This window comes from Protopterus annectens, chromosome 6.part0, assembly GCF_019279795.1.
Source record: "Protopterus annectens isolate FY-2018-M chromosome 6.part0, PAN1.0, whole genome shotgun sequence".
Lineage (NCBI taxonomy): Eukaryota > Metazoa > Chordata > Ceratodontiformes > Protopteridae > Protopterus > Protopterus annectens.
The window spans coordinates 939,904,864-939,923,188 of NC_056737.1; the positions used below are offsets into that span (position 1 = coordinate 939,904,864).

General features: G+C 43.2%; 1 long non-coding RNA gene across 1 annotated transcript in view; it reads left to right on the top strand.

Annotated features, from left to right (window-relative positions):
* Positions 1–9,091, top strand: part of LOC122804619 — a 417,173-nt gene extending 408,082 nt beyond the window's left edge. Inside the window, exon 3 of the long non-coding RNA XR_006365231.1 lies at positions 5,148–9,091. This is a non-coding gene — a long non-coding RNA (uncharacterized LOC122804619). The remainder of the gene's footprint in view (positions 1–5,147) is intronic.
* The last annotated feature ends 9,234 nt before the right edge of the window (positions 9,092–18,325 follow it).

Sequence of the window (18,325 nt, forward strand, 5' to 3'; positions counted from 1 at the left end):
TTCCTCACACTATCAACAGCAGACATGCTATTGACCCCTGCATATTGTGGAAAATAGGACATGTAGCCAAGTTGTTTGGGATGTCCCTGGGATTGTGTGGTCTGCTGAAATATCCTTGCAAACATACTCTGTTACTGCAGTTGTATGTGAACCCTGATGTGTTGGGGGTAGGGTCTGTAGCATTGAGAGCTGTGCCGAGTAAGGTTTTAGTCCCTGGGACCCTAGGTTGTCAGTGCATGTGCTGTGCATTTCCTCTTTGCCAAGGCTAGGGCATACTGGGCACGCCTATGTCTGCCTACAAGGACAGCCTCAGGGGGTTCCTCCTCCAAGTCCCCCTGTGGGTGTGACTGTGGGGACCATGGGACTGGTGAGGGGGTATATGTCTCTTCCCTGTGATGACCCTGCCGCAACTGTTTCCACAAGATCATATTGTGTAGCATGGCTCATACTGTTTACATTTGTGCATGTGGCTGGAGAGTACTGCAGGGCTCCACCAGAAATATTGAGTCATCGGAATCATGACTTGTGCAGCCCAAACACACGCTCTATGATCCTAGTGTGTGCATGTGCCTCATTATGACATTCTTCGGTAGGTGTGTGCATTTCTGATGGGAGTCATCATCCACGGTTCCAGTATGTAGCCAGCATCCCGTATGGGACATCCCCGTGGCAAACATCTGGTACAGCTGTGATGAGTGCCAGATATGGGAGTTGTGATACCTGCCAGGGCTGCCAGCACAGACATTCGTGATGATGCCCTGGGCATTACACATGACCTGGCAGTTGATGAAGTGATACCCTTTGTAGTTGACGTAGACTCTACCCTCCTTACCAGGTGATGTTTGATGTGTACATGAGTGCAGTCTATGGCACCCAGTACCTCAGGGTAGTGTGCTACATGGTAGAAGAGACGCATACTGCTGGCCCTCTCCTCAGGGGTGCGAGGCAAGTAAATGTGCTCACTGGCATGTGTTTGCATGGCAGCCAGGAACTGGTGGAGTACCCTAGATGCTGATGCCTGTGAGACCCCCATCGTGTCTCCAGTACCTGTAACTAGTATTCTAAGGGGTACATCTGCCTTTGTTTCCACTGGGATGGGTTCCCCTCAGCTGGCTCTGGGTCTGAGTTGAGGGTGGCAGAGCTCAGTGAGTTCTTGTAGTATGTCCCTGTCAACCCTGTAGCGCTCTACAATCTCCAGCTCATGTAGTTCCTGGAAGGTTACCCCGAGCCTGAACACTCTTCTCCTTCTGAGTCTAGGCCTTTTATCAGCAGCAGCAGCAGCAGCACTGACCTCAGCATCTAGCACATACAGATGTAGCATAGTAGCAGCAGCCCTTAGCATTCTGTTAGTTAAAATTCCCAAGTCTGTACTCCAATGGTGCAGAGTATGGGTGAAAAATCAGATTGTAGGGTATATGCATATTTTACAGTGCTCTGCTGCAGCCTGTGTGATTGGCTACTTATGATGCATTCTGTCTGCCAGGTATATAATTGAGGGGTTTGAATGGCCCAGTGTAAGTGGAAGAAGGATTATCACTTATTTATACATGATTAGCTTTCACAGGCAATTACCTTTTTTTAACTGCCTTCCCTGCTAAGCACAGCAGCGCAGCGCTCAAACCCACGCTGCTGGTATAAGCACTGTTCAGCAGTCAGTAGACACACTTCCTTCCACTGGCACGCTCAAATAAGCTAAAACATGTGCCCCAAAGCTAAGCAATGCTTAGCAGCACTGGACATCCCCCCCCTGCTTAGCTGAGCGGCGCAGCATGCAAATAGGTGTCGCTGAGCTCCGTTGTGCTTAAACATATAGTGACAGACCCACTTTTCATGTCAGCTGCCTCTCCTGCGGACACCAACATAGTTCTGGGGCTGCACGGATTTTATCTGCAGGCATGGTAACCCATTTTTCCTATTCAGTCACACTAGCTGCTTTGTATACAGATCCGTGCACACATCATGGATACTTCACTATTCCAAGGCCTGCCTCCTAAGCAACCACAGATATCTACCATTGTACATATTTCATGCAAGGCCCTATAATGCATTATTGTCACATATTTATTATTTTCTGTTTTTACACTTTTTAATATTTTTTTGCATAACGGCATGTTTGCACACTGCTGCGCACCATGCAAACATCATATGGGTATTTTAAAAACTTATATTCTTTTGAATTACTTTTGGGACACACATGGCATTGTTTTGCACATATCTGTGCCTACTGCGCAATTTCTGACTTTCTAAATGGGCTTTTACAGCCCCTATTCAATTTTTATTTTTTTTGTACATGGAAATTTTCCATGTACACTTTGGACACCAACACAGGCTTTGCAGGACTGCCTGTCTGCTTGCTGGATCACTCCAACACCCTCCTTTGCATGCAATTCACCTGCTTATGAGGTGATTTGCATGCCACGGACACTTCCTTTTTCTCACACTTGTGTATACTCCCTCATCTCCATTTACTGGATTGCATGGCTGCTTACTTCCATGTAAGCTCTGTGCCACTATGCCTACACAGTAAATTCATCCATGTAGGCTTTATTGAATTCCTCCTGATATTTTTCTTTTCAAACATAGGATGTTCACTAGTATTATGTAAATATGAGTTAGAGAAGGTATGCTTTCTATATAGCTTTGACCTAAAAGTATTAATCTCTCTATTCCTTTGGATAACTACATCCAAATATTGGATTTCAGTTTCACTCAATTGATTAGTAAATTTCAACAATGATGTGATATGTTGAGTGTATTCTAAAAATTCCATAAATCTATCTTTAGTGTGAACCTGTAGGATAAATATATCATCCAAAAATGAGTGTAAAAATAAGAATTGTAAAAAAAATGAATTTAATACAAATTTCTGTTTCCAAATCAAAAGAAACAAGTTTGCATGTATGGGGACACAAACTTACCCCATAGCTACTCCACTCATCTGCTTAAAAAACTTCCCCTTAAAATAAGCAAAATTATTCTTAAGAACAATTCCCATACAGTCATTAACTAACCTGATCTCCTGTTGATTCAGGAAATCACATTGTAGTAGAGCCTTCTGAAACTATTCCAGACCCTGATCATGTGAGATCACAGTAAATAGATCCATAATATCAATTGTAACAAAGAATATTCTTTTAAAAATCCCATGTATCTTTAAGTATGTGAGTCTGTCTGTTAAAAATAGTTTTCAGTTTTCTATTGATAAACACGGCCAGGTGATAGATCTTGGACTCATTTACTGTAACAGTAACACATAAAGGTGAGTCTAAGATATGTTTGTGAATCTTGGGGATGCTTTATCAAATTTCATGAGCTCAAATAAGTCTTTGTCCAATAACCCCTGTAACAAATTATCTTCTAACATGATATCAGTTATGCTATTATAAGATATGTTAACTTTATTCTTAGATACAGGAGTATATTTACCACTTCCATACAACATATTTATAATTTTCCCACATATTCCACTGTTTCTGTTGTAACTAAACCACGTTTCATTAATCTGAAGGTCCTGTTCTCCATCTATTCAGACAAAATTTTATTTTCTTCAGGATCAAGGTTACAATACATAAATCTTCTAGATTTTCCAGCAAATCTTAATTCATGCTCTACCAAAGCCATAATATTTTGTAAAATGGAGTATGGGGGTATTGAATACAATTTTTTTCTTAAATTCATTAAACAATCCTATTGTTCTCTGCTGGTTGACAGTAGTATCCAGGTTAATCTTCCTAAGAAAATGTTTTAACTGAATAAGAGTATCACTAATCTTAGAAGAACAGGTAGGAATAAATGTAAAACTTTTTCTAAAGATTATAAAGTGTCTCCTCTGTAATTCTGTGCCACTGTAATTGAACATCTTAAAATTATTTTGTTCATGTACCACACTACGAACAGTGATTAATTCATTATTTACAAGAAGGTCATCTACCTTCTTCCTTTTCCTTTTCCATGGCCTCTTCTTTGGTCTTGTAACTGTTTGGTTTTCCTCTGACTCATATAATTTCCCGTTTTAGTGTGGTACATGTTCTGTAACCTGTTGGACAGTCTCAGACTGGGAAATTTGAAAGAATCAACAGGGTTATAATACTGACCATCCACCTCTCCCTCTATGCCATTATTAACAGTCTGCTGCAAAATAACAACTGTTTCTCCCCTAATAATTGGTTATCTGCACTGCTCTAATATTGTGCAGTTCTGGTTTTAACACCAGAAAAGGGATATACTTTCTTCAGTTCATATTCATTTTTATCCTTTTCGAGTTTTTCCATTTTTTGAAACATTAGATTTATCATCTACATTTTCTAACAGGGTGTAATATTTCTGTTGATACTCATCTAAAGAAAACATTGAGTCCTGTTGAATCGGCACGTTGAGCTTGCATATTTTATCATATGATGGTTCTATTAGAATTTCCTTGACTCTTATCATCACCATCTTAAGCTCAAAATCCCCACTGGTCAAACGTAGACATTAATTCTACATGAAAAGCACTACCTTCATTTACATTATTGGGATATTTGTAAACTCTAAGCCCCTTAGATACTTGTTTATGGGGTAATACATTCTTCAGAAAACTATTATATTCTAAGGAGTGCATCTTTGAAAGTGTACATTTTTTTATAGAATATATCGTTGTACTTTTATAGTATTTTTATAGAACTTTTCCACATTTATGGTGAGTTCATTTTTTGTAGCGGTGTGCTTTAATTAGTTAATGAATGAATGTTCACAAATTTATTGACTAACCAGTGTTAGCTGTTTTTACTTTTTATAATGTGGTGACTGTTGGTATTATTAGTCCTGATGAAGTCCCAAACTGGAGGACAAAATCACTTAACTAATAAATCTTTTTGATGACATAGTTCTATAATTTTAGTTGTGACCAACAGTAACATTTTTTACCTTTGGACTTGTGTGACTGACTTTGTTTCACGTGCAGGATTTTTTTGTTGGCAGGTTAGTATGACGTGATCCCTTAATGTATTGTATGACTCAATGTAAAGTAGGTAACAGCAGAATCTAATTGTGTCTCTTAGTGTGACTACTGCTGATTTGCTTAATTCAGAAACAAGAAGCAGTTTATACAACTTGTAACACATTTATTATGTATCATTAACTCTATTTGTATTTTTTTCCTGCCAAAGAAAAAAGCAGAAAATATAACTCAGAGAACTTCAAGCAAAAAGGCCAGTAAAGTCAAAGCTGACATTGGTTTGTTTGAAAAATCTAATGGAACAGTATTGATGGCCCTTCCGAATATTTGAAAAGGAAAATATTCACCTGCCATTTTTGTGCTAAGGAGAGAAGCTCTGGCTGCTGCAGTCTTGTTGATTCACTGAGAATTCTGTCATATTTACAATGAACACAGCTGCAGCTATGCAGTGTTATCAAGGCTTTACAGACTGAGTGTTTTTTCTAGGATGTTTCACGGATGTCTTGTTATTTTAGGTAAATGTCAAATATTTTATTTACAGTTAGTATTGCTTAAAACTCAGGGAACCTATTGGTTCATGAAGTTAGTATGAGGTGGTTCTCAAACATGTTTTTTTTTTTTACTTCTCCCATCCATGACTATGCAACTTCATATAACAGTCTTTAAAAATAATTGTTATTAAGATTTGTTCTAAAACTACCTGTTTGTATATCATAAATTTAACTTCTTGATGGCTAAATGAACATTTTGACAGTGTTAAGTTAGCACTGAATATAAAGAGGTAGTATGATGTAACTTAGGAAACATGATAATGTCTTACCCATTTAGTAGCATTACACAATAACTTTACTGACCTCTTGATATAACATTGTGGATCCTTTCTGATGGATCCGCGCTTGGGGATATCCTTTATTCTCCTCCAGTTCAGCATTATGTCTTTCAAGTTCTGGCAGTCAGGGGTGCATATGCCTTATGCAGGAGCAAGCCATGATATTATGTGCTGCACTAGGAGAACATGCCTAAGCAGTGAGTTCTGCCTTTGTTTTGACACTTACATAGTTCAGCTCTCAGTCCTAATTTCTATCATAGAGAAGTTCCTGTGCTTGATGCCTAAGGAGAAAGCTTTCTTAAGCATTCCTGTGTCTATCAGATAGTGAGCAAAGATCCACGCTGGCACTGGCTGTTCTGCCTGGGAGCTAATGCTTTAAGTGTTAGAAGTTCAGGCCAGCTGCATGTCAGCATAGGAAAGAGAACCTTCTGGCCTGTCTTACTATTATGGAAATGGTGAAGGTTGAAAGTGATCAGTTTTGATATCAGTAGAAAGACCTGATGTGCAGCCACAGACTTTTGCCGGAACAGCATAAGAAGGCTAAAGAAACTAATGGTAGACAGTAGTCACACCCTTCTTGAGGTAAGCCCATTCTTGAGACTACTTCCCAGCCCCTGCTTGAATGTCCTGGCTGTAGACTTAATTGTACTCCTTTTGGTTGTTTTAGCTGAACATCTTGGAGAACATCATCTCTGGCAACAGTCATGAAGAATGTAGCCAATGTTGTAGGCACCACTCTTTACTCATTGATCAGCCAGAGCACACATGTAGCTAGCTCGATTCTAAGGAGAAAAGTTCCTTGAGTCATTTAGCTGTAGCTGAATGGGTGCAGTTAGGACAGAGGACTCCTTTTCAACTCATTCCCTGTGCCAAACATGACTTAGTAGCCCAAGCTGAAAATGGTCATCTGGGTCCTGATGCATCAGGGTCTGGTCTTTAGGCTGTAGACATAAGGCAGCTGTTTGAGGTCTGGTGGGTCCTGTTCTTGCCTGATGCCATCACTGGGCAGGGAACAGACCTCTGAAGTTCTTGCACCCCCCATTATCAGGTGCATCCCTGAGTACTGTTATCCCAATGCCCAGTATGTGGTTCCAGGTATTACATGCACAACCCCATGCCTGTTATCCATGCATAAGCCATTTCCAACGCTAGTATGGGGCATGGATCTCTTGGTCCATTTGTTTTCTGTGAGAGGTCAGATGACTGGATCCTGTTATCTTCAAGGCAGAACAATAAAGAGAACCCCCCTCCCTCAACTACCTATTGGTTAATATTTACTATGGAGAAATTCTGAAGCTCATGGAGTTTAACATAGACTGATCTTTGTTCTTTACTCTGTCCCCTCAAAAGTGCCAGAATGAGTATCTAGTGAATAAGGAGAAACATTGGCACAATCCACTTGTGAACACTGTCATTACGAATGGCAACAGGCTTCTACTTCAGTAGATTCCAACAAGGTGGATGCCCTTTATAATTCCTTGGCTGAATGGTATGGATCCTGACCAGGAATCCTAGAGCACACTCTTACATGATCTCCTCAGTCAAACATAAGACTGATAGGTCATAACACTCTACCACTCTGTCATTAAACAAGGACTCTAAACTGTTAAGATGAACAAGAGAGTCTTTTCTTTTGCTATATTGAGGACTGGGTCACATAACTGTTTGTTGTACTTATCCAGAATCCAGCCTTCCCTAGTATAGATCTGGGGATAACAAAACTTTTGGACCATTTTGTTTACTGACTCAAGGAAGAGTTGTTCAAGACTCTGCCTACATTGTTCATAGCTCACAAGTATGTGCATTACTGTAGTTTTAACTATGCTGAATCTTTGGCTTGGTCATCAGGCTTGAACATATATCTGTGTAGTATGGCATAGCTGAGACTTTCCTTTCTGAGGGATGAGTTTAGACAGTTTATGCTCAATGCCTTATTCAAGCAGGTGGTCCCATTGAGCCAGCCCTATCAGAATTTGGAGGATGACTTTCCATATAGGGAAGCTGGCTATCACCAGTAACAATAACTTTTATGAACCTTCCCAGCCCCTTCTCTTCTTATTCTACTAGGCATAGCCAATCCCCTAGAAAGTTAAAGCCACACTAGTACAAGAACCCTTAAGCATCAGATAGTTTCACCTCATCCCATCTGAGGTACCAGCTAAGTCATCCCAGAAAATGACTGTTAGTCTAGCAGCTGACATCTTATCATATATGGTTGTCTAAGGGAGGAGCCTGTTATCTAGATTTGACACTGCTTGGAGGCCCATCATAAATGATGTATGTCATACCCTGAAAGGGCTCCACTCCAAGACCAAGCCATCTCAAAAGATTACATTGAACATGCCCTGACTGTAGATTTTAAAGACTTGACATAAGCTTTCCTGCCTTTGAAATGAGGCCATTTATTCTACTTCTTGGATTCAGAAGGAATGGAAAGCTTCCGTCCCATTTTTGATGTCTGCAGCATTAACAGACATAACCACTACTTCAGATTCTAGATGACACTCTTCAGGGGTCATAATCTTGCTGTTATAAGGTACCTGAGATGTGTGGATAGATATGATAGATGCCTTCTGGCACATCAGTGTCTGTAGTCTTTACAGGAAATTCATTAATTTCATTATTTCCTTCTTTCTTTCTTTCTTCATTGGTACCACTGTCAGCACAGAACACTTCTGTTAGATTTTTTCCTGTACATGCCTGGTGCTTGCCATACTAAAATAGGCCTTCACAGAGTAAGGAATGTAGTCTATTCCTCTTTCTCAAAGACTGATACCTGTCATCGTCATCAAGGGACTTCCTGATGATTTTCTGGAATGAGCCTTGCATTACAGTGACTTGGGTGACCATAAGTGCATAAACTGAGAGAATTTATCTCTTATATCATCTGAGAGAGCTGTCTTCCTTCTCAAAATGCTGAACACTCTCTATTGTCAGCCATTTCTACCCACATAGAGAGCTCAGGAGATCACAAACTTAGCAGCACTGGGGAGGACACAGTAAAGAATCCACTTTTCCACCCTCTTGCATCTTCTGAGCTTGATGACCACTACAGCCTTTACTGTACCTTTTGCACAGCTGAGGATATGGATAATTCAGTAGACTGTGAGCTGTCATTAGCAGCAATGTCACCATGAACTCAGTTCTTTTGGTGTTACACTTTTATTGGTGGATTCTGGAGAGGTTGACCGTCCCCAACAGTTTCAAACTGAGTCTCCATTTCTTGCAGCCAAACCTGCAACAGGTCCTGAGGAAAACATGTTCCATATCATAGGTTCATAGGTGTGGCTAATGGCCTTGGGGCCTTTACAAGCCTAGCCATAGGATTACCCTGGCATAGTGCCACCTGACCTTAGTTCTCAGTGCCTCTGTCGAGTAGAGTCACTGGTGTTATCCCCAGGGTGAATTTTCTGTTTCCCATTCACTCATCAAGATTTCTGTTGAAGAGGGTCAGCGAGGTGCTCTGCTTGACATGTATGGAAAGTTTGTTCCATAGCATGGGCAGTCTCTGGGTTATGAACCTGTCCATCCAGCATGTTCTATTAATTGTGGTAATTGTGGTGATATGAGACAGAGAATAGTTGGAGTTTTTTGAGTCTGTCCATATAGGACAAGTGTTTAAGGCCTAGGATCCTCTTTGTGAAGTACTTTTGCAGCCTCTCCAGTTGTTGCAGGTGTCTAGTGAGGTACATGCCAAATGGGGTATTGTACTTGATGATTGGCCTAATAAGGGAAGAGTAGAGGGAGACAATGACCTCTTTCTTCCTGGATGCAAAACCCTTAGTAATGAGATGTGCCACATAGAAGGACTTTCTGACTACAGTGGCAATGTGGTGATCAAAAGAGAGGTTGCTGTCAACCTGTGTTCTCAGATCTCTTATAACATTTTCTGTGTTCAGTGGACTACCATCAGTGTGGGTAATTTATGGGAACCAGGTTTTTCCCAAAGGGGATGACGACACACTTTTTGGCATTGAGCTTAAGGCCATGGTTCTGACACCAGTCGTTGGTCACAGTGAGGCCATTGTGTATGATGTCAACATCACTTGGGAAGTTAATAATAGCTCCCAACTTGCAATCGTTTGTGGACTTTGTCAGCCAGAGTCCCTTCGTGTTGGCCTGGACTTCAGAGAAGTAGATAAAAAAACAGGAGCGGACCCAGGACTGAACCCTGTGGGACTCCACTCGTGACTAATCGGCAGTCTGACTTGGAGTCAGCTACTTTCACACTGTGAGTTCTGTCTGTGAGCCAGTTTGCAACCCACTTAGTGATATAGGGGATGATGCCAAGCTTAGTGAGGTTTTACATTATTCCTGAGTGGGGACTGGTATCAAAAGCCTTGGCCAGATCAAGCTAGGCTGTATGTACCGCCTTGCCTTCATCCACAGTTCTGGTGACTGACTCAAAGAAGTCGACCAAGTTGAGCAGGCATGATCTACCCTTCACAAAACCAAACTGTGTGGGATCCAGAGTTTGGAGATTCCCTATATCCTTGTGTGCATTCCATAGCTTTGCATATCAGACTCATCAGGCTAATGGGGCAATAGTTCCCAGGATCTGTAGTCGCTCCTCCTTATAAGTGTAGCAGTGCGCCATTCGGCAGGGACAAAACCTGAGGTGAGGCTGTGATTGAACAGAGCACACAGGTGAGGTGCCAATTCACTCTGTAGTTCATGTAGAACACAACCAGCGATATTGTCAGGTCCCATAGAAGCTATATCTTGGCCATGGACAGTGCTGTTTTAATCTGTGCAGCAGTAATACTGGGTGCCTGGCAATCTACTGGTATTGTGATTGGTCCTTTGGGGGGGGAGAGGGGGTAAAGTTGTCTGGTCCTTTGGGGGGGGGGGTAAAGTTACCAGGTGGGAAGTTGACCTCAGCTACTCTACATTTCAAGGGTATGGTTCTCCTGTCCAGGCTTTGTTATCATTTTGGAGCTGTATGCAGTCCTTCTGGCCATGAAGGCTATGTGCGGGCATTTATTTATTTATTTTTATAATATTAGTCCTAACAACCAGACCTTAGTGTGGCGTATTAAGAAGCAATGAGGCAAATTGTAGTAACTCCAGCACAGAGGATGATATGATTGTTGTAGTGGGCCATAGACAGAGGTATTTCTGTCCCAGCAGTTCACATCATGCCAGGTGAAGTGGATGTGGAGGCTGAATATCTTAGATGCTCCTTCAGTCCTTTCTTAGAGCTGAAGATTTGGGACCTATGTCTGGTTCAGATGTTATGGAAATAGGTTGCTTGGAATATCAAATTATTCATAATTTTGGAGAAGATGGTATTCCCCTTTACTGTAACATGCAGTACAACAAAGGCATCTAGTGGGAGATATCGTCTTCATCCTATGGTAGGAGATATTACTACTGCCCTACATGATGAGCAGCTTAATTCCACATCTACTGAAAAAAAAAATCAGGAAGAAAGTCCAGAACTTATCCATTTCATCCCTTAGTTTTTATGAAGAACGTTTGGGTCCACATCTTGGTTCTTACTGTAAAATCCCGGTCGCACTGGATTTCCTGTCCTATGTGTCAAAGGAGGTTGAAGGCGTCAGGAAGCTTAATAGCTTTCTATTTAACTAACATGCTCTGCCATGTGGAAGAGGTTCTCCGTCTGGGCCAATAGGTATCCTATTCTTACGCGACTGTTTTCAAGAACCTGTATAATTCAGTCTCAGATGTTTGTGAACTATGCCCTTGTGGCATGTAGAAATGTGGCCCAACATCTGCCAGTCATGCATTTCCTTAAAAGATTTCCTGCATCTCTGCCCCCTGTTAAAGAACATCTTTCCTTTCTGGGATCTGAACTCCATTGTTGACATATTTGCCTATCCCCATTTGAACCTGCTAACATGGTGAGTTTAAAGCTTGTCTTTTGGGAAATGCACTTGACAATCACCCATCACCTCTTCTCACAGTGTCTGAATATTTTAGGTCCTTATCTGTTGGGAATAATAGCTGGTCTTTCACAAGGACTATGCATCCCTTGGATCCAATTCATGTCTTTTCTTAAAAGTGGTTTCAGAGTTGTCCCTAAATCAGCTCATCCATTACCCTGTTTTAAGAGGAAGGACAGGAGGAGAGTGAGCCCTTCATACCCTAGAAGTGTACCAACAAGTTCTACCTGAAGTGTGCACTTGAGTTTAACAAAAGAGAATGGCTGCTAATCTTTTTCATTCAGTGGAGGGAAGAGCTTCCAGTTGCCAAACAAGTCCATTTCAAGTTGATTTGAAATTCTTTATCAGGTGAGAAACTGCCCATTGGAAATACTTCTGTCAAAGGCCACTCCACCAGAGACATGGCTGCTTCCAGTGCTTGAAATATTTAATTGGTAGGAATTATAAATTGAGTAGTGATTTCTGGGGTAAGGCCTCCTTTTCTGTTGTAGTACTTTCATTTTTCAATATTAAGCCTTTGGAATCCTTCAGCTGGGGTGCCTTCTGTGTGAAGTTTGCATGTCCTCCCTGTGGTCATGTGGGTTTCCTCCGGGTGCTCCGGTTTCCTCCCACATCCCAAAGATATTCTGTAGGCGGATTGGACACTCCAAAATGGCCCTAGGTGTGAGTGCGTGCATGTGTGTGCCTTCTGTGGAAGGTTGGGCGCTGGGCTGGCAACTCGACACTGTAAAACTTTACTGTCAATCATGAGCGGATAGGTGATTCGCTGTGGCGACCCCTAACCAGGAAAAAGCCGAAAGAAGAAGAAGCCTTTGGAATCTTTCCTTTTGGCATCCTTTACTAGTTGGGATTCATCCTAGTTACAAACTCACCGAGAAGGAGCTTTTATGGTAGATATAACAGACACATTCTCACAATATCAGTTCATCTATGAATGGATGATCTTTAGTAGCCATTTTCACCCGAAATCTGCTGTTGGAGTTTCCGGTAATGATATTGTCCTTGTAAACATTGTGTATGTCAGGATTTTCATTGTTTTATCCTGATTTTTAGGAAGTGTGTCCACTCGGGTTAGGTGAACTGACAAGCTCAGAAGCTAGGTGTGATCTGCTAGCATGGTGCATGACATGAAGACATGCTTCATTGTGTTTGTACCACCAACCACAGGAGCTTCTGAGGAAAGACTGCTGAACTAGACTGTAAAGGAGGATAAACCCATTTGAGAAACAGTAGAAGAGGATCCCCTAACGGTTCACCTGATAAAATGAAAATGCTTCTCTTACTTTCACTGTGGCCTAACATATGGCATCCCCTCTTCTTAACAGTCTTCTGTGGTTAGGAGGCCTTTTAATAACAATGACATATTCTATAGCAGTTTGCTGTTTCTAAGAAGACCTTTACACATTTACATGCATCCAGGATTTTTCTTCATACAAGCCTTGATTCATATGTCAGAACCTTATAATTACATTTCTGCAATTGTAATTGCAGTTGCCCAGAAGTCTTGCTTTAAAAATGTTCAGTAACCAAAAGATGTGCATTTGAGCCAAGCATGTCTACTTTTAAATATGAAACATGCCTTTTCATGAATTTCAAATGTAAAATATATTTGATTACTTCAAGATAAAAATAAAACATTTCCAAAAAGTTGACAAAATTCGTAAATGTCAAGTTTTGCTATGCATGATATTTTAATTATTCACCTTTGTTATTTAAATATTAATATAAAAATAATTACTAGTTGAAGGTGTGATCACTAATGAAATGCAATGGTATTGCAGTCTTGTCTCAATAAGTGACAAAAAAGACAAACAATGTGTTGTTTTAACATATTATAAGATTGAGCATTATAATTCAATTTCTGAACATCTTGGTCATGCCTTGCTGTGATTTACAGTTCTGGCAAACTTTGTACATTGTGAAACCACACACACACACACACACACACACACACACATATATATATATATATATATATATATATATATATATATATATATATATATATATATATGTATAGGATCACTACGGAATACTGAAATTCCACAATCCCGAAACTCTGAATCCCGAGGACCAAAATCTTGAGATTGCGGAATCGCAAATGTAGTGAATGGGGATTGCCATACAGTGATGAACGGGAACTTTGCCTGCGATAAACCCAATTGGTATATTTAAGTTGCAGGGGGTGTCGTGGGTTCAGGGGGGCTTGCCCCCCTCCATAAACTTTAGAATAGTTTGTTGTATGTTTTACTTTTTTTTTTTTTTTTTTAAGTTTCAAGAGTCCGCAGTCTTGAGATTCTGGTCCCCGGGATTCAGAATTTCGGGATTGTGGACTTTTGGTTTTCTGTAGTGATTCTGTATATATATATGTATAGATATATATATATATATATATATATATATGTATATATATATATATATATATATATATATATATATATATATATATATATATGTATATATATATGTGTGTGTGTGTGTGTGTGTGTTTATATATATATATATATATATATATATATACATATGTATATATATAAATATATATATATATCTTGCAAGGCTTGTTGAAACCCGAAGGTTCCTCGACCAAGTCTTCGTCGGGCAAACCTTCGAAGCCCACTAAACCGTCAGCTCCACGAACCGAGCCTTCGACTAGTGGTGCTCTTAGTGCTCCTACGTCAGCTCCGGCCGGAGCCGATGCTCCCAAGACTCAGTCGGCTCAGATTGTTGCGTTGGAACCGTCTGCGAGCCGTAAGCGCTCCAGGTCTCCTTCTTTGGAGTCAGTCCATTTGGCTCCGAGATCCCCCTTGCTTTCGGAGCGGAGCCATCGGTCCCATTCCTCTCGGTCTTCCAGGCTTTCGGAACATGACCTCGAGAGGGTGGTTAGCAGACTCCTTAAGTCGCAGGCACTGGCCCAGATATGCTTCAGAGCCCTTCTCATCAGACAGCGGCTATCCCCATTCCATTGTCGATTTCTCCTCCGACTCTTCCTCTGAGCTCGGAGCCGGAGTTCGTGGGAGCCCGGGACCGTCGACATGTCGGAGCCGATACCACACCTTTCAACTCTGTCGTCGGCTCCGATCTCTTCCTTGGTTCCATCCTTGCAGGGATCCGGACGCCGGGACTCCCTCGTCGGCTCTGAGGGGGCGAGTGGCACCGGACCCTTGTCCAACCCTGTTCTCCCTGTCGGAGCCTTGGCGCAGGTGAGTTTGGCCCCGACATCGGCCTCGGAGCCATCCCTCTCAGTGCCGGGAGGGGTCCTTATCTCGTCGGAGCGGGGACCTTCTTCCCTGCCTGATTAGGGGTGCTTTTGAGGTCATGAGGAGTGTGCTGGCCCCTGTGCCTGCTCCATGGTCAGCTCCCTCAGCTCCTCCCACTGTTGTGCCTGCTACGGTCTCTACCCATCCTCTCGACACCGACTGCAGAGATCCAACGCCTCAGGTGCCCCCGTTGGGAGCATCCTCCTCTTCCGAGGCCTCCCCTGATCCGTCAGGGGAGCCCCCTTGGAAAAGGAAATGCAAGAGGAAGCATGTGGACTCTCCTGAGTCCGTCACATCCGATACTGACTTGGATGAGACGGAAGGGTCCCCACGGTCCCCCTCTGAGGATGTCTCCTTTTCTGACATCCTTGAGATCCTCAAGCAGAGGGGGAACTGGTCTACCCTCAATCCTTCCGAGGACGAGTCGGTTTACCTAGAGGCTTTTGGTTCTCGCCCTTCCACCTCCTGGGTGTCTCCGCCCTTTGACCCCCCTCATGGAAGTGGTGCCGCGGAAGGCATGGACGGCCTCTGACATGATGGAACCTACCCCACGGAGGCCTTCAAAATTTATCACAGCCCCTTCTGATAAGCAGTTTTTAACCAAGGGTGTCCCTGTTGATGCCATGGTGTTGGCGGCAGCCACTAAGAAGGAACTGGCTGATCCTTCAGTACCGATCCATCCTCCTAATAAGGAATCTAGGACTATGGATAGGTATGGCAAGTGGATGTTTTCTTCAGCGACCTTTACCATGCAGTCGCTGAATTACTTGTGTCATTTCACCTGCCTTCAAAGAGACATGCTCAAAGAAATAGGTGATACTTTACAGGATCCAACAGTTGCGGGGTCTCAAGACAAAATCAACTCCCAGCTGGCAACCCTGAACCGATTGTTATCTCCTCCATGCGGCTTATTTCCTATGCGGCCGATGGGGCGAGTAGGGCTGCAGTCACAGGCGTGGCCTTAAGGCGTCACGCCTGGATGCAGCTTTGTAACTCTGCTGACCCCTTCAAGGCGTCCTTCACTAACTCCTTCTTTGATGGTTTGGCGTTGTTTGGACCTCAAGTGAAGGATACTTTGACCAGATGCGAACAGGATGGCAAGACTCTCTGTGCCGTGGGAGTCCGTTTTTCCACCCCGTCTAGACCATACCCTAAGGGTCAGAAGGGTGGAAAAATGTGGTTTCGCAAACCACAGGGAGTCGCGCCTGATGCACGAGGTGAGTTCCCCTCTAGATGCAGGGGGGGAGACAATAACAGATGCCGCCCTAGGGGCAGAGGGGGTCCGCAGAATCAGGGTAGCAGAGAAGCTGTCTCTGGCCAGCCCTTCCAGCATCCCTGAGAAGCTGCCCGACTGTCCGCCTTCGGAGGCAGTCGGGGGAAGATTATCACTGTACCCAGAAGCCTGGCTTTCCCTCACCCAAGACAGATAGGTACGGTCGATCATATCTGAGGGTTACGAAATTCCCTTTGCCCACACCCCAACGCAGCCAAAAAGGCCCCTTCCAGATGTTCCACCTGGTCTAAGGGAACAAGCAGTATTAGAAATCTCAAAACTGCTAAGAAAAAGCCATCCAACCAGTCCCAGTAGACCAGCAGGGATCCGGAATCTACTCCAAGTTCTCTTTGGTACCAAAAAAGACAGGGGACTGGAGACCAATTTTGGATCTCAGCAGGCTAAACAGGTCTGTCCAAAGAATGAAGTTCCGGATGGTCACGCTACAGTCTATTCTACCCTTTTTGGGGCTAGGACAATTGGATGTGCTCTATAGACCTTCAGGATGCGTACTACCACATCAAGATGCACAGGCGCTCCAGGGGGTTTCTCCGCTTCCGGCTGGGGGCCAGTCACTACCAGTTCTGGGCCCTGCCCTTTGGTCTCACTACAGCCCCCCGAGTGTTCACCAAATGCAAGGCAGTTGTCACAGCTCATCTGAGATGTCAAGGATTCCAGGTGTTTCCATATCTGGACAACTGGCTCCTTACCGCCACCACCAGGCGTCAATTTCTTCAGTCCAGAGATTACACCATTCAAACTTGCAAAGAGCTAGGTATCTCCATAAATTTCGAAAAGTCTGCCTTGTCAGTCTGTTACTTTCATAGGTTGCCATATTGGACACAGCCGAACTGTTCGCAAAACTAACCGCAGAGAGAGTTTCAGATATTCGCGGACACGTTCACATCCTTCTTTAGAGCAACAGAGTCCAGGCCAGGTTTGTACTGAAGACTTTAGGTCTCATGGCAGCAGTCATTACGTTACTTCCCTTAGCTCACTTTCACATGCGGATCCTTCAGTGGATGCTCTTTTCCCAGTGGTCTTTTCAACAGCTTCCAATGTTACACAGCATTTTAATCACCCAATCATGCAAGAAACACCTTTCTTGGTGGATGGTCTCCCTTCAAGTCATTCAGGGCAGACCCTTTGTTCTCCCCCCCCGGTTGCTACGGTGACAACAGACGCCTCCCTGATCGGGTGGGGGGGCATTTTCAGGACAGGACAGTCCAGGGCACATGGCAACCTTTCGAGTGCCACCTTCACATAAATGTCCTGGAGATGAGAGCAGTACTTTTAGCACTGCAAGCCCTTCAGGACTCTCTTCCCATCGGGACTATTGCAGTTCAGATGGACAATATGTCCATAGTGTGGTACATCAACAAGCAGGGCGGAACCAAGTCTTATCCCTTGTGTCGAGAAGCACTCAGACTTTGGCAGTGGGCGATCTCTTCTCAGCGGTTTCTGATAGCAACGCATATCCCCGGGAAGTCCAACGTCATAGCGGACAGGCTGAGCAGAGCCATTCTCATGTCGCACGAGTGGTCTCTCAAGCAGTCAGTAGTGGAAAAGATTTCCTGAAGATAGGGTCAGCCTTGCTGTGATCTTTTCGCAACACCTTAAAATAGCAAGTGCCACGACTTCTTTACTCTCTTCTCGGCCATCCCCCCAGAGATGCTGTAGTCCACGATTGGCCCCGGGGTCTTCTGTATGCTTTTCCCCCCTTTCCATTAATCACACAGTTGATTCAGAAAGCTACCGCATTGAGATAAACAATGATCCTCATTGCCCCTTACTGGCCTCAACAAATCTGGTTTCCGTTCCTGCATCGTTACCTCTTGGAGCAGCCCTGGCATCTGGACCCAGTGCCAGATCTCTTGACCAATCAGTCAGGCGAGCTGCACCAGTCCCTCCCCTCTCTCAACCTCACAGCTTGGTTGCTTCACTTCCAACCTTAGCCAGGCTTCTTTATTTCCCATTCGGTGTGTGACATCATTCTAGCTTCCCACAAATCTTCTACCAGGAGGATTTATGCTAGCAAATGGAAACGTTTCTCCTTCTGGGCAGAGACTAGAAACATGGATCCTTTCACGGCACCTGTCCAATTAGTCCTAGATTTCTTGG